Here is a 17809-nt window from a genome sequence, read left to right on the forward strand (position 1 = left end):
GATCAGTCACCAACTACAGCTCTGACTATGTACCACAAATTTTGTTCCCAGCTTTTAAATGTTATATTCCAATTGCTTGTGTCTAAAACAAATAAAAAAAATTGCTTACATTCATCATAAACTTCGCTTTTGTGACCACGGCAACGAAAATTATGCATTTTTACTATAGAAACAGATGATTTTGCATATTCTCATTTATATAGTCAGACTAAAAACACTATATGCATTGCAAATTTACACAGATTACCAAAAACTGTTCAGAAGTGTGCGGTTTTCCAAGATTTACGACTATACTGCAAATCAGTTTCACGAATCAATCGCCAAATATAGTCACCCATCATGTTTTCGTTATATTGTCCTTGGTAGCAGCATTCAAAGTTCATAATATCCTGGTGAAAGCGCTTGCCTTGCTCCTCTGAATAAGCTCCCGTGTTCTCTTTGAACTTATCAAGATGAGCATCAAGGATATGGATTTTGAGTGACAACCTGCAATCCATTGCAGCATAGTTCTTTATCAGAGTCTGAACCAGTTGTACATGGTTTTCATCTTCCTCTGATCTGTGACTTGGACGCTTTCATCTAATAAGTTCCATTGCTTGAGCCTTGATGTCAGAAGCTCAGCGTTGGACTTGGTGAGACCAAGGTCTTTGATCAGATCGTTGAGGTCTTTTTGGTTAAGGTAGTATGGCTTCCGCTCCTCATCTGCATATGAAGAGAAAGATTAGATTAGATTAGATTTATTGGATTTATATGCCGCCCCTTTCCATAGACTCGGGGTGGCTCACAACAATGGTAAACAATACATAGTAACAAATCTAATATTTAGCAATCTAAATTACAGTTTTAAGTTAAAAAATGCAAAAGAACCCCAATATATAAAAAACAAGCACACAGTCAAATCATACACAGAAACTACATGGGCAAGGGGGAGATGTTTCAATTCCCCCATGCCTGACGGCAGAGGTGGGTTTTAAGGAGTTTCCGAAAGGCAAGGAGGGTGGGGGCAATCCTAATCTCTGGGGGGAGCTGGTTCCAGAGGGTCGGAGCCACCACAGAGAAGGCTCTTCCCCTGGGTCCCGCCAGACGACATTGTTTAGTCGACGAGGCCCAGAGAAGGCCAACTCTGTGGGACCTAACCGGTCGCTGGGATTCGTGCAGCAGAAGGTGGTCCTGGAGATATTCTGGCCCGATGCCATGAAGGGCTTTATAGGTCATAACCAACACTTTGAATTGTGACCGGAAACTGATCGGCAACCAAAGCAGACTGCGGAGTGTTGGAGTAACATGGGCATATTTAGAGAAGAAATTGTGATCTTCAACGTCTTCCATGGTGTGTGACCTGTTGCTTTCTTTTGAAGGTGGTGTAGCTCTGTCTTGAGGTGTTGGTTCAGAAAGTTTCGGGCAGTGTGGTACTGGGGCAATAGATGAAGGAATGTCAGGATACTTTACAGGCGGTGCATTTTTGCCATTGTGACATTTGGAAGGGTCAACCATGCAGAAGTAGCAATTTGTTGAGGGATCAGTCGGTTCACGCCAAATTCTTGGGATGGCAAAATGCATGGCTCTCTTCTCTCCTCTGTATCAAACTATAAGCCAACAAAATAAAATTTGGATTGAGAATTTGATTTAGGCCTATTTCACACTAATGACTAGTGATATTTACAATATTAACACAGTTAATCTGCTATTTAAGAGAGTAGCATTTATCCACTTCAAGAGTTTTCTTGCAGTGCTCAATTTTTTTTTCAAAATTATTAAATGGTGAAATCAGCACTGGAGAAGTTCCTCTTTCTTCCTTCCTCCATACACTTTAGATTTTGTCTTTTGGATTAATTATCATCCTTGCCAGATGAAAATGCATTTTAAGTTTCACAGCAGTCCGTGGCATTTGCCTTCATCCATAGTTCAGCTATTAAAGTTTAATATATGGGCCGTACATTTTGGACCCATTCATACAATCAAGGGGATGAGGAGAGGGATAAGTTGCACTTACATTCGCTACCAGTTTGCATCATGATGTTATACATGTTTTCATTTCTGTGCATGCTCACTAGCCTGATGTGCCGGTGCCTGGAGGCTGTTGGGGTCTGGATTGGTGTCAACAGACTCAAACTCAACCCTGATAAGATGGAGTGGCTGTGGGTTTTGCCTCCCAAGGACAATTCCATCTGTCCATCCATTACCCTGGGGGGGGGGAATTACTAACCCCCTCAGAGAGGGTCCGCAACTTGGGCGTCCTCCTCGATCCACAGCTCACATTAGAGAAACATCTTTCAGCTGTGGCTAGGGGGGCGTTTGCCCAGATTCGCCTGGTGCACCAGTTGCGGCCCTATTTGGATCAGGAGTCACTGCTCACAGTCACTCATTCCCTCATCACCTCGAGGCTCGACTACTGTAATGCTCTCTACATGGGGCTACTTTTGAAAAGTGTTCGGAAACTTCAGATCATGCAGAATGCAGCTACGAGAGCAATCATGGGCTTTCCCTAAATATGCCCATGTCACACCAACACTCCGCAGTCTGCATTGGTTTCCAATCAGTTTCCGGTCACAATTCAAAGCACTTCATGGCACCGGGCCAGGTTATCTCTGGGACCGCCTTCTGCCGCACAAATCCCAGCAAGCAATTAGGTCCCACAGAGTGTGCCTTCTCCAGGTCCCGTCAACTAAACAATGTTGTTTGGTGGGACCCAGGGGGAGAGCCTTCTCTGTGGTGGCCCCGGCCCTTTGGAACCAACTCCCCCCAGAGATTAGAATGGCCCCCACCCTTCTTGCCTTTCGTAAGCTTCTTAAAACCCACCTCTGTCGTCAGGCATGGGGGAACTGAGATATTCTTTCCCCCTAGGCTTCTACAATTTATATATGGTATGTTTGTATGTATGATTGGTTTTAAAATAAGGGTTTTTAGCTGCTTTAGTATTGGATTGTTGCATGTTGTTTTTACCACTGTTGTTAGCCGCCCCGAGTCTACGGAGAGGGGTGGCATACAAATCCAATAAAACTAAACTAAACTAAACTGATAGAGCTTGAAACACAGCTGAGGAGCTGGTCAGCTATGCTTTGGGCGAAGAAAGAATGCTCAGGATTAACCCGCGGGTAGGTGGGAGGGCTTTTTTCCAAGTAGAAGGGGCAAAGCCATCCAAAGACAGAAAAAATTGTCAAAAATTATTTTTAAAAAGATGGCAGAGGCCACAGACCAGCCCTGACAGAACCAGATCCGTGACCCCATTGTCACATCACCAGCGGGTCGCTAACAGTTCAGGTGATCTGATCCGAACTGGGAGGAACCCACCCATGAATGGGGAGAATAGGAAAGGCCAAAATGGAAGCCCCACTCTTTTTTCTCATACATCAAGACACCAGCAGAAAATAGTCCGCTTTCAGTTACACAATTGGAACTACTGCCATTTTAAATGTATTTATTTATTTTTGACACCCACATCCCACCCTCATAGACTGAATTTGTTTAATGACTACCTATATGTTAATGTATATTTTGGGGCCTAAATGCAATTTAGGTAAATATAAATAGAATGTGGATGAATGGAAACTAACCAAGGAGAGAAACAACCTGAAATTAAGGAGAAACTTCAGAACAGTGAGGGCAATTAACCAGTGGAACAACTTGCCTCCAGAAGTTGTGAGTACGGGAGATTTTTACAAATACATATAAATACTTTATTGTTGTTGTCAATAGAACCAAATTGTCATTGACAACTAAAGTCACGTGACACCCAGAGACCAGTTCTAACACACATTACAAAGTGACTGGAAGTCACTTGTCTGTCTGAAATGATATAGAGTGTCCTGTTTGAGCAGGAGGCTGGACTAGAAGATCTTCAAGTTCCCTTCCATCTATATTGATTCATATCTCAGCATAGCCTGAGGTGCTGCCCTGGATAATCTCTTGGAGGAGAGAACCATCATGCACAAACTAGAAAAAGAGTCTTAAAATCATGTGGACATCCAAAGGGAAGAATAATAAATCAATGATTTCTTGCAAGTGTTATATCTTCCCACAAACAAATGTCTCTTTCTGTTGTGATTCAGCCTGAGGCTGCTCAGGGACCAGCTGTGTCTCTGCTGGCTCCATGCCCGGAGGAGGATGACAGCGTAGAGGAGGGGGCTGAACAGTCGGACAGGGGAGAGGAGAGTCAGGACTCCCCAGCCAGTAGCTTGGAGTCATTAGGTGATGACGCACAAGCTGTCATTGACATGAGACAGAGACGTTCAGAGCAACGAAAGGAACAGTTAAAGAGATATTATCACCATTGAATTAGAAGCAGCTGGGTTTGGCTGTGGTCCTCATCAGCAGGGTTTAAAAGGCAGGCAAGGCCTTGAAGCCATGTGGAGTGTTATCAATTGGAGTTGCGGTGACCTGTTTTGATTCTCAGCGTCTCTGATCTTGGCTTGTGGCCTCGCACTCTGGAAGACTCGTGGGAGGCGTCTGTTTGCTATCTACAGCTCCGTCTTGGCAGCAAGAATCTGGTATTGCTTCATGGACTATTCCCTTCGTGTATATATTTGAAGTTCCAGCGTTTTTCCTGTTTGTAAGGACATTTTCTGTTACCTGTGTTTTCCTTGAATTATATAAACTGCCTTTGCCTTTTACCAGTGTGTCTGGATTCTCTTTTTGGGTTGGCATTGACTTCTGGAGTGACCCAGACAGAACACTTTCCAACTAGTACAAAAAGGATGAGGAACTGTACTACTTGAAGAGAACACGCTAGCCAATCAAGGTGGGCCACATCCCACATTCTTTGAGCATAAAGACATCTACACTGTCTATTCACTGATTCTCATTTTATTCACCACACACAAATGCACAAATACAACCCCCCCCAACCCCAAGGGAATGGTTTTTCAAATGGGGAAAGGGAGGGATGGATGAGCTAAAACACCCTGGTAGCAACCCTCTATTGAAAACTGTCCCTATTCCTGAATGCAGCAGTTAAGGCTATAAATGGCTTCCATTGATGCCAATAGAAGCTCTTTTAAATCCTTGAAGTAAGGAAAAACTCCAGGAGCTCTCATGTGTGGTTCAAATAGAAATAATGTTCTTTAGGGCATGGGATACACAATGGAGAAGAGATATCCTTCCAAGCTTGTAATATTAGTTTTTGTGTGTGTGATCACAGAATGTGCGGTATTTACTTGCATTAACCTTTAAGTGATTTGATTTGTGAGTTAGAAGAAGATGACCACCCACAAATATCAAGTGATAGTTCATGGTTAACAGAACTCATCAATTCCTTTCTTGAAATTATATTTCATCCAACAAACAAAATCAATTTTTAATTCATAGAAACATAAACATAGAAACATAGAAGATTGATGACAGAAAAAGACCTCATCCAGGAAGTGATCACCTTGGCATCCTTAGCAACCTGCCAGTGACGTCAAAGCTCCAAACGCCGAACACGACCCCGAACTTTGCCCGAACTTTGGAAAAATTGCGGGTTCGGGTTCGCCCATCACTACTCATGGTCCATCTAGTCTGCCCTTATATTATTTCCTGTATTTTATCTTAGGATGGATATATGTTTATCCCAAGCATGATTAAATTCAGTTACTGTGGATTTACCAAACTTGTCTGCTGGAAATTTGTTCCAAGCATCTAATACTCTTTCAGTAAAATAATATTTTCTCACGTTGCTTCTGATCTTTCCCCCAACTAACCTCAGATTGTACCCCCTTGTTCTTGTGTTCATTTTCCTATTAAAAACACTTTCTTCCTGAACCTTATTTAACCCTTTAATATTTTTAAATGTTTCGATCATGTCCCCCCTTTTTCTTCTGTCCTCCAGACTATACAGACTGAGTTCATTAAGTCTTTCCTGATAGGTTTTATGCTTAAAACCTTTCACCATTTTTGTAGCCCGTCTTTGGACCCGTTCATTTTTATCAATATCTTTTTGTAGGTGAGGTCTCCAGAACTGAACACAGTATTCCAAATGTGGTCTCACCAGTGCTCTATACAGTGGGATCACAATCTCCTTCTTCCTTCTTGTTATACCTCTAGCTATGCAGCCAAGCATTCTACTTTCTTTCCCAACACCTGACTGCACTGTTCACCCATTTTGGGAAATCACTACCCCTAAATCCTTCTCTTCTGAAGTTTTTGCTAACATAGAACTGCCAATACAATACTCAGATTGAGGACTCCATTTCCCCAAGTGCACACATTTGGAAACATTAAACTGCAGTTTCCATTGCTTTAACCACTTACCTAGTAAAGCTAAATCATTTGCCATATTACAGACACCTCCAGGAATATCAACCCTATTGCACACTTTAGAGTTATCGGCAAATAGGCAAACCTTCCCTACCAAACCTTCCCCTATTCAGTTTCAGTTCAGTTAATCATCAGCTGAGATTGATGTATTGGGCATTCTAATTCCTTATTCCATACGTCTCTGCACACCTTAACATCGATTTGAGTATATTGTTTATAAACAATCATCATTATCAGTTGTCCTATATTAATCGTCTAATTTTGGAGAAGATTCTTGTTGTGTCCCGACAATAACAATTCTGAAGTATTTACAATTAATATTTACAATATTAATATTCTAACACTGGAGGAAATTCTGAAGTATTTATGGATTCTGGTCCATAACTGAATGTCCAAATATTGCCATTTATCAATCTTCTGGCCATTTTTTAAAAAGTTACAATTTCTCACTCAATGTTCTTCACCTAATCCAATTTATGTTTCTGTCAACTCTTGAAACCAGATAAACTTCTCCAAAATTTATTTTTCATTCCTGTATGACAGAACTAGAAGAAAAGAGGCATGCTGTTTCTATTATGTTCTTGTTTAATCATTTGACTCAACTCTAGCTTGTTTTCCTTTCAAGACTCTGTGATTACTTTTACAAAGTAAATAAAATGCATCCTTCCAACTTAAGTGACAGGGTTGGGGTGAATTAAAAGCTTTGCTAGCAATCCTATTATCTGTGCCACAATAAATATCAGATTACTTCCTTACACCTACCCAGTGATTTTTGAAATATCTTTCAAATTTCAAATTTCTTAAGTAATAAACCATAACTTCTAGTGGGGTGACGTTGACAAGGAGCTAAAGAATTTTGGAATTATATCCATTGCCAGGGAATAAATAATATCTCTTTACTAAAAGCTGAAGATAATCAGCAAATATTATCATGAATTTATGCACCAAAGAATAGAATGGAGCAAAGATAGTCTGTATTAATTCATCAAGTAATGACCAAACCAGTCTTATAGATCTCAAGCTTAAATTGATCATGTGCATTTAATTCTTCAAGAAAACCTGGAACTGATACTTAATAATACTATAATGGCATTTCTAAAAATAAACCTGTAAGGAATCATTCTTCTTTGAGTGAAATCCAATAATAACGGTAATTGGCAATTGTTACAGGCCTTGGATTGAAGAGACAATTAGTAAAGTGCTCATTAACAGTGATGTGTTAAAAGATCTATTGAATCCCCTGTGGTGACCAAATATAGTACAAATCTTCCTGTAATAAGCTAAAGAAAGAGGAAGAAGGAAGGAAGGAAGGAAGGAAGGAAGGAAGGAAGGAAGGATGGAAGGAGGAAGGGAGGGAAGGAGGGAGGGAAGGAGGGAAGGAGGGAGGGAAGGAAGGAGGGAGGGAGGGAGGGAAGGAGGGAAGGAAGGAGGGAGGGAAGGAGGGAAGGAAGGAAGGCAGTAGTGATTCCTCACCAAGGGAAACCATTAAGTCATTTTGCTGAAAGTTTTATAAAACTGAAAGCATAACATGTCAATTGTGATACTAGCTTTTATTGATCCGATTCCATATTGCCAGATGCAGATTATCTTGTACTTCTGACATTTCATTGCTGCAGCCAGTTAATTTCATTTGTAATTATCATATTTCTTCACCTCTTGAACTGATAGTTGCAGTCTGAGTTTTAATTCAGAAGTACAGTTTCCCCTCATAATTTATAAGATGGAGTCCGATTCAGAAAGTTATATAGAGGTAATATGTAGGAATTGGTTTGGAAACATAAGAATTACAGTGATGGGCTCCTATGGGTACGGTCAGGTACACAGAACCAGTAGAAAAAAATTGATTTTTTTATTTTTTCCCTTTCTGGGCTCTGGGTATGTTTTTCCTATTGCAGTAAATGAGGTTGAATGTATATAATTTTAGAAGAGCTCTGTGTGTGCGTGTGCGTACATACACATGCAGTTTATATAGCAGATAATGTATATTTTTTGTATGTAATATGTATGTATATGGCATATATATATACATAGAATTAAATAGTATATTCCGGGTGTTCAGTAATAGTAAATAGATAAGGAAAGAATACAATACAATACAATACAATACAATACAATACAATACAATACAATACAATATAATCTCCCTGAACAAACAGGAAATTATACCATGTCAGACAAATAGTTGTCCAATCTATTCCTAAAAACCTCCAGTGTTGGAGCAACTTCTGAAGGTGAGATTAGCCACTAGCTAATTGTTCTGTCAGAAGATTTTTCCTTCGTTCTAGGATGCTTCCCCCTTTGATTAATTTCCATGCATTACTTCTTGTTCTGTTTTCAGGTGCTTTGCAGAATCGGCTTACTCCCTTTCTTCTTTGTGGCAGCCCCTTAGAAGCCAGACCTGGAGGGTGGGTGGAGGGAATACTATACATTCATTAAAACAAATCCCAAATTTTACAGATGTATAAAAAGATCTATTGTTGTTATTTTTTTTTAAAGGTGCAGTGTTTCTTTGAAGGTAGAAGCAAAAGCAGGGCAAAGAATAGGAGGAGATATTCCAAAAGAGGATCTAATTGATAGATTGAACTGGAGCAGCCCATGATACAACTATTCCACTTACTCTTCAAGGAAAATTGGGCTGTTGACAGCTTTCTGTGATCCCATTTCATTTTGCCTCAATGCGGATGTCTACTTAGTTCAGGAAGTGGGCTGCCATGCAGAGCTTCTTTTAAGTTTAGCAGCGTATATAAATATACCTATACAGATGCAAAAAAAAAGGAAGTTGAGTCACAAGGTTCAAAATTTCCTCTGCGTATTAAGATTAAGAATAAAATATAAATTCATGTAACAGTTTGAGCTGTGTTCAAACTCTGGGGGAAGACATTTTAATGGCATTCCTTTAATTACTTTGGGAGGTTTCTAATTTCTCCCATCTTTTATTAAAGCAAGAAGCTGTGCGAGTTTTATTGTCATGCTGGAATTTCTCAAGAATTCAGCTTTGTTCTGGATTATCCTCTCAATGCCATTCTCACCAGCTGCTCCTCAACAGGAAAACAAATCTTCTTTCACAAGCCAATTCTAGAGCACATTTTAAAATGCAAAAACTGAACTCTCTAAAGACTCATCTGCATGCATTAGGAAGGGGGGGGGGGGAAACATAATTGAAGGTGTAGTAGGACTTAAGAAATGTACCAGACAGACTGGAGACAGTTTATCTCTTTGATCAGCAGATACTGGTGTTAAATCATAGGTTATTCAGCTTCTCCAATACATAAAGACATTTGAACTGCATGAAAACACAAAAATGTTTTCTTTCATTCATCTCTGGAGAACCAGCGAAATAAAAGCAAACCTATTGGCAAGCAAAATATATTTTTTTGTCTTTGAAAAGTTAATGTCAGATTATGCAGTATATGGATATCAATGCCTCTGGAGCTTTTTTAAAAAAATCATTCTCTTATTTGGATACTTGGCAAGAAAGAGGGTGAAATAAGGCATATGTCTTTCTTGGGCGTTTCTGTAGAACACACATCAGCAATTTTGATTGCTGTTAGCTTAGGACATCCAGTTTTTCAAGTTTGCTCAAACATTTCATTGTACTAGATGTTTGCAAAGAATGACCTTTCTTTTAAAACTGCTTTTCCTAATCTCCTGTCCTCCAGATGTTTTGCGGCTGTAATTGCCTAAATTCTCAGCTAACATGTCTCTACATATGAAAAACAATGCCAAGTTAGGAAAAGCTGATGTGGAAAAATTGACAATGTATTCTCGTTAGCTCTGCCACAAATGTATTAAGGACTGAATTGAGCTAGCTTAGCTATTAGGGTTTCCTCACTTCCATGCCTCTTTCATCCCACTGTATCTATTATTTGCTTTCATATTTTTGAATTTTATTTTATAACATTGGTCAACACAAAAAAATCATCAGTAAAAGTAATATGTCATTTTTATGGAGTTTGATGTGCCGATTCCAAAAATATGCTTAGTTTTGCTGATTCCCCCATGCCTGACAGCAGAGGTGAGTTTTAAGGAGTTTATGAAAGGCAAGGAGGGTGGGGGCAATTCTAATCTCCAGGGGGAGCTGGTTCCAGAGGGTCGGGGCCACCACAGAGAAGGCTCTTCCCCTGGGTCCCACCAAACGACATTGTTTAGTCAGAGAAGGCCAACTCTGTGGGACCTAACCAGTCTCTAGGATTCGTGCAGCAGAAGGCGGTCCCGGAGATATTCTGGTCCGATGCCATGAAGGGCTTTATAGGTCATAACCAACACTTTGAATTGTGACCGGAAACTGATCGGCAAACAATGCAGACTGCGGAGTGTTGGTGTAACATGGGCATATCACAACACTGTCAGACGTTTTACTAAATCTGCACTTCTATTTCTACTAGTTTTTTCTCATCATTCCTATCACCCTTTTCCTCCCACTTAGGACTGTATGACTGTAACGTGTTGCTTGTATCCTAAGATTTTTATTAATATTGATTGTTTCTTCATTGCTTATTTGACCCCTATGGCAATCATTAAGTGTTGTACCACATGGTTATTGGCAAATGTATCTTTTTCTTTTATGTATGCTGAGAGCATCTGCAACAAAACAAATTCCTTGTGTGTCCAATCACACTTGGCCAATAAAAATCTATTCTATTCTATTATATTTCTGGCATGTAGATTACTGTTTTCTTAATGTTGACAATGTATTTCCTATACCATATAAGGATGCTGTTTTGTGGAAACTATACCTGCTACAGAAAAATTATATACATTTTTGAAATCAGAATAAAAAATGATTCCAAAAAGTACAAAGTCAAATGCGACAATTACAAAAAATATTTTTGTAGACCTGTGTTACTGTTTTTTTTAATGTTGCCAGTATATTTCCTACACCTTATATAATGATGCTGCTCCATGGAAACTATACCTGTTACAGAAAAACTATATACATTTTTGAAATCAAAACACAAAATTGATTCAGAAAAGTACAAGGTCAACTGCGATGATTACAAAAATATGTTTTGTAGACCGGTGTAATCTAATAAAAATGATTCATTTTAAAGGATGCTGCAATGGTCATAATTGTGAAAAACGGTCATAAGTAGTGATGGGCGAACCCAGCGGTGTTCGGGTTCAGTGAGTTCGGACAAACTTAGAAACATAGAACATAGAAGTCTGACGGCAGAAAAAGACCTCATGGTCCATCTAGTCTGCCCTTATACTATTTTCTGTATTTTGTCTTAGGATGGATATATGTTTATCCCAGGCATGTTTAAATTCAGTTACTGTGGATTTATCTACCACATCTGCTGGAAGTTTGTTCCAAGGATCTACTACTCTTTCAGTAAAATAATATTTTCTCATGTTGCTTTTGATCTTTCCCCCAACTAACTTCAGATTGTGTCCCCTTGTTCTTGTGTTCACTTTCCTATTAAAAAAACTTCCCTCCTGGACCTTATTTAACCCTTTAATATATTTAAATGCAAAGTTTGGCTGAACCTGAATGCCGAACGCTCTGTGGCGTCAAAGCTCCACCCCTGGAATCCCATCGTTTTTTATTTTTATGGATTTTTTATTTTTATTGATTTTTATTTTTATGAAAAAGGACGCCACAGCAGTGCCACAAGCAAAGGGAGGTCCTTTCATGTAAAAATATTATATTTACTATTCTGATATGTTCCCTTTCATCAAACAGGTCCTTTCTGAGATGAAAGGCCATATACCGTAATTTTAATAAACAAAACATAACAATAGAAGCTCATCTAGAGTCACTCCTTGAGAGATCACCCACATGGGGGAGCAGTATTCAAACTAGATCTGGGGGAAGAGAAGGCTTCTTTCAAAACTGGAAATATTGCCAAACCAAAAACCAAAAGAGAACACAGCACTGCACAAAGTAAATGTAAAATGTCATCAATCACGTTAAGGTGCATTTAAAAGGCAATTGAAGTAGGAAGCTGGCAAGGAAAGTTGTTAGACCATTGGAGATCATGGGAGGTAAAGGAAAATTAAAAGATAAAGATAAGGAGACTTCAAAGAAACTGAGAAACATCTCCACTGTAGATAATAGAATATCCATGTCCGATCTTATGAAGAAAGAGTCTAAGAAACAGAGGCAAATGGCAAAATTCTAGAGATCTTTCAAATATTAAAGAGTTCTTTGAAGCATACAGATTAAGGTGATCCAGAAGATGCAATTTGCTTCAATTTTCAAAACGTTTGCAACACATTTCCTCATTTAAGGCTTCTGAGCAAATGTAACATTTATGAGATAAGTGATGTCCTTTTTGAAGAATACCCCAGATATAAATAAGAAAGCAGGAATATATGAGTAGTTTGCCCAAAGATGTAAACTCCAGGGTCTTCCACTAATATTTATATTGTTTTGTTTTATATTGTGTTGTGCTATATTGAATAATGTTATATTGTATTGCATTGCATTGCACTGTAGCATAGCGTAGCATAGCATAGTGTAGCATAATTGTATTGAATTATTGTATTGTATTGTATTATTAAAAGGTCTTCATTACAGGTAAGCAGTATAGTTTGTTGAACATATTTAAGATTTCTTCAGACCCTAAAGGAGTTCTCAGTTTGCAGCCAAGAAATCAGGAAAAGAGGTGTGCGGTTGTGGATAACTCAGAGAAAACAAGCTAGAGGTTAAAATATATGTAAATGGTCTAGTTTGGTAATTCAACCCAAGCTCTGAAAATATTCAGGTATGAGTTTTTCTGAAGGCCGCCTAACCAAGTTAATTACCTGGAATAAGACAAGAAATAGATTAACAAAGCTTGGTTTTCCTACCATTTAGTCGGTGATTTATAATAGATATAAGAGCAATGTTTTTACAACAGTAGGCATGTTGTACTTTGAATCCCTTTGGCCAAGTATTTTAAGCAAGAATGAAGTTAACATTTTATTGAAATTGGCAGAGGGCCTTTCCAGCTAAACATCTTTACAGTTGAATTTTTCCTTTTCCTTTTTTTTTTTTTAAGAAAATGCCTCTACTTTTGGGGCCAAATATGAGGACATTTGTAGTCAGTATATACTGTAGTCAGTGAACCAATTCTTTGAGGAACTCATATGCCAAATTTCAGATATCTGGGTTGATGGGCTGGGTTGATAAATAAGGACAAACTGTTCTGATGAAATGATATCATCATTTCTTCAGAACAGTGGAATTGATTCTAATGGGGTGAAGTGGAAATAGAAAGAATTATTATTTTTAGTTTGGTCTATCACTCAGTGGATCCCTGAATTCACTTCATGGTATCTTACTCCCTTTATCTCCTTTTGTCTGTTTCTCTCCTTCCCTTCCCTTCCCCTCTCTTTCTCTCACACATACCCAGGTCATTTAGCAATGCCGTCTGTGTATTTGTAATTGAGACTCATTCAGTGAATGCTGATGGGGGAAAAAAAGCAGAACTACCAGTTCTACCCTCACTATGTTTCTGTTTCAGTTATTTCACATCTTTTTGTTTGGCTCTTTCCTTTAATTTCTAAGTAATATTATTAGCCAGGGCTAAGGAAAGCCATTCATGGTGACATGGGGCAGACCACATTGTGGAAAAGATACCATTACATTGATGGGCTCTGACGGGTACGGTCAGGTATGCAGAACCAGTAGAAAAATGTTGATTTTTTTTTTCTTTTTTTCCCTTCTGGGCTCTGGGTATGTTTTTCATATCACAGAAAATGAGGTTGAATGTGTATCACAGAAAATGAGGTTGAATGTGTCTCCGAGTCTGCGGAGAGGGGCGGCATACAAATCCAATAAATAAAATAAATAAAATAAATAAAATAAATAAATAAAATAAATAAAATAAATAAAATAAATAAAATAAATAAAATAAATAAAATAAATAAAATAAATAAAATAAATAAAATAAATAAAATAAATAAAATAAATAAAATAAATAAAATAAATAAAATAAATAAAATAAAATAAAATAAAATAAATAATAAAATAAAATAAAATAAAATAAAATAAAATGTATCTCTTTGAGGTGAGGAGTGGCCAGGCACCCTAAGCTACCCAAACCCTTGACATGACTGATGTCAAGTTGGCCACCTTTAAGCCAATCACATGACCTTTAAGCCACCCCCACATGATCGTCAAGCTACTCCCACTTGGTCACATGTCCACCAAGCCACACCCACAGTGTGGTAGTAAAACTTTTTGCTGGCCTTCACTGTACCACTAAGATAAACTTAAAAAGAGATCTATTAAAAATGGATGAATTGATCAATAGCAAAATATATTGTTATCTCATAGCACAGTATAAAATAATAACAGAAAAACAGAATTTGAAGGAACCATAGAGGTCTTCTAATGCAACTCCGTGCTCAGGCAGAAACCCTATACCATTTCAGACAAATGGTTGTCCAATTTCTTCTTTAAAACTTCCAGTGTTGGAATACCCACAACATCTGGAAGCAAGTTGTTCCACTGATTAATTGTTCACACTGTCAGGAAATTTCTTCTTAGTTCTAAGTTGTTTCTCTCATCGATTGCTTTCATCGATTGCTTCTTGTTCTACCCTCAGGTGCTTTGAAAAATAGGTTGGCCCCCACTTCTTTGTAGCAGCCGCAGAGATATTGGAACACTGCTATCATGTCACCCCTAGTCCTTCTTTTTCATTAAACTAGAAATACCCAGTTCCTGCAACCATTCTTCATATGTTTTAGCCTCTGTGTCCTTTATTACCTTTCAATTTCAGGCACATACCTAAGATGAAACTCTGAACAAATGTACAAAGGTTAAAAATCCTGATCTAGATTTCTTCGTTTGCTTTTCACATGTTTCAAGGTATGGTCTGCTGTGGAGTGCTGACAGCAGGCAGTGAAATTTAGGAGAGAAGAATGGCTTAAATTAGCATGGCAGGATTTTGAAATGCTGACAGACATGAGTAATACTCTGCATGACATGAATAAAACTCAAATGCCCTTGTTCCGCCTTCAAGATTCGTCTTGGTTGTTCTTTTCCTCTAGAGCCACAGCAAGGTGTGGCTTGTTCAACAGCTGGGTAAATAATGATGATGGGCTTAATACTTGTGTAACTTTTACCTGCTTGTTTTACACTGCTGTTCTTTGTGATATCTATTTTTTCCCTTTAAAATGGCCATACCTGTTAATCTGAAAACTCTAGTCTTGTTCACACAATGCAGCTGCTGACTTTCTTTTATTATTATTATTTTTTCTCCAAATCAAAAACATACATAACATCATATGTTAGGGGTAGTGATTTCTGACAGTCTCAAAATGGGTGAACAGTGCAGTCAGGCGGTAGGGAAAGCAAGTAGGATGCTTGGCTGCATAGCTAGAGGTATAACAAGCAGGAAGAAGGAGATTATGATCCTGCTATATAGAGTTCTGGTGAGACCACATTTGGAATACTGTGTTCAGTTCTGGAGACCTCACCTACAAAAAGATATTGACAAAATTGAACGGGTCCAAAAACGGCCTACAAGAATGGTGGAAGGTCTTAAGCATAAAACGTATCAGGAAAGACTTAATGAACTCAATCTGTATAGTCTGGAGGACAGAAGGAAAAGGGGGCACATGATCGAAACATTTAAATATGTTAAAGGGTTAAATAAGGTTCAGGAGGGAAGTGTTTTTAATAGGAAAGTGAACACAAGAACAAGGGGACACAATCTGAAGTTAGTTGGGGGAAAGATCAAAGGCAACGTGAGAAAATATTATTTCACTGAAAGAGTAGTAGATCCTTGGAACAAACTTCCAGCAGACATGGTTGGTAAATCCACAGTAACTGAATTTAAACATGCCTGGGATAAACATATATCCATTGTAAGATTAAATACAGGAAATAGTATAAGGGCAGACTAGATGGACCATGAGGTCTTTTTCTGCCGTCAGTCTTCTATGTTTCTATATACCTTCAATATGCATATATTATCACTTAAAAACAATAATACAATTACCTAAGTTACATTCCAGTTTTAACTCTTTTTTGTATTTAATTGTTGTATCAGTTTTCTTTCAGATCTCCTTAGTCCCATCCCCCTGCAAGTTTGCCATGTCCAATACCTGCCCTAGTCTTGTTTTTTTTTTACTATTAATCCCAGTTCTTTTTTCTATTCATCCTGGTTTTAAAAACTCATATTTCATCATGAAACAACTAGACATTGATAGGAAACATGAAAGCCAGCAGCACAAATTTAACAGAAGGACTAGATCAGGGATGGGGTGTTATAGCCCTTTTATTCTTGGCTCAGGAATTCTGGGAGTTGAAGTCAACAAGTCATAAAAGGGCCATCGTTCCTCAGTTTTGGACTAGAGGATCAGATATGTCTTCAGGTGGTACTAAACATCTAAAGATGTGCCAACAACTTTAACTGAAAAAAGAGGAAAAAGAGGATTCAACAATCAAGCATTCATGGCGAGAATGCTTTTCTGTGGTCACAGGACAGGCAGTTCTTGGTAATATGGTCAGAGTATTTTTTCTAAGTTAACATTCAGGCAGATTTATATGAGATACTTTTTCTAAGCCAGCTAGTGTTAGAATTAGAAGCATAATAGAAATACTGAAACCTTATTTTTAAAAATAAAAATAAAAAGCAGAAATAGATAGAGCAGAGGTCTTCAAACCTGGCAACTTTGAGGCTTGTGTACTTCAACTCCCAAAATTCTTGCTGGAGAATTCCTGGAGTTCACCTCCAGGAATTCTCCAGCCAGAATTTTGGGAGTTGAAGTCCACAAGTCTTAAAGTTGCCAAGTTTGGGGATCCCAGGGATAGAGTATTTTTAAACACAAAATTGTCGAATAAAGAAGAGTACAGTACAAACATCTGCCAGATATAGTCTGCTAATACCCCCATGACCACTAGGTGACAGCAAAGGATACAGAAAAAGCCTTTGATTCTTTGCTGCCATCCAGGGGTAACTCAGGATTAGTAGATGTGATGTTGCATTGTAGGCTAAATCTATAATACTGTCACAAATATTTACATAGAAAAAGCTGCACTTCTTTTACCCATTTATAACAAGAAGGAATAGACCCTCCTTTTTAAAAGTATGTTAATTTTTTTTTAATTAAAATTTTAAAATGATCATTAACTGAAGATAAATGAAATAGCATAGCAATCCCATTTAGACTTACATACCCCTTCACAGTGCTTTACAGCCCTCTCTAAGCAGTTTACAGAGAGTAAGCATGTTGCCCCCATCAATCTGACTCCTCATTTTACCGACCTTGGAAGGATGGAAGGCTGAGTCAACCTTGAGCCTACTGAGATTTAATCTGCCAAACTGCTGGCAGCTGGTGATCAACAGAAGTAGCTTGCAGTACTGCATTCTAACCACTGCACCACCGAGGCTCTTGACCTGATGTTTTTTCTGGGATAGAATAAATACAGCCTCGTTTCTTTAAGATTACTGCCTGTAGTAGAAGTTTCTGGGGTATAATAATCTGATTCATTCATTCATTCATTCATTCATTCATTCATTCATTCATTCATTCGATTTTTTATACCGCCCTTCTCCTTAGACTCAGGGTATCTGTCTCTCAGACAGGATAATTTTTATCTAGAAAGAAAGCCTTCTCTTCTCTTAAGATTCTTGTCTGC

The 17809-nt window shown here is 38.3% G+C and overlaps 1 long non-coding RNA gene across 1 annotated transcript; it reads right to left on the reverse strand.

Moving 5' to 3' along the window:
- Nucleotides 1-316: 316 nt before the first annotated feature.
- Nucleotides 317-17430, reverse strand: LOC139163657 (uncharacterized). Its single transcript, XR_011558505.1, has 3 exons — nucleotides 17348-17430; nucleotides 8852-8987; nucleotides 317-702 (listed from the first exon to the last, which is right to left on the reverse strand). It is a non-coding gene; the product is annotated as an uncharacterized lncRNA (long non-coding RNA).
- Between the last annotated feature and the right edge of the window lie 379 nt (nucleotides 17431-17809).

This window comes from Erythrolamprus reginae, chromosome 3, assembly GCF_031021105.1.
Source record: "Erythrolamprus reginae isolate rEryReg1 chromosome 3, rEryReg1.hap1, whole genome shotgun sequence".
NCBI lineage: Eukaryota > Metazoa > Chordata > Lepidosauria > Squamata > Dipsadidae > Erythrolamprus > Erythrolamprus reginae.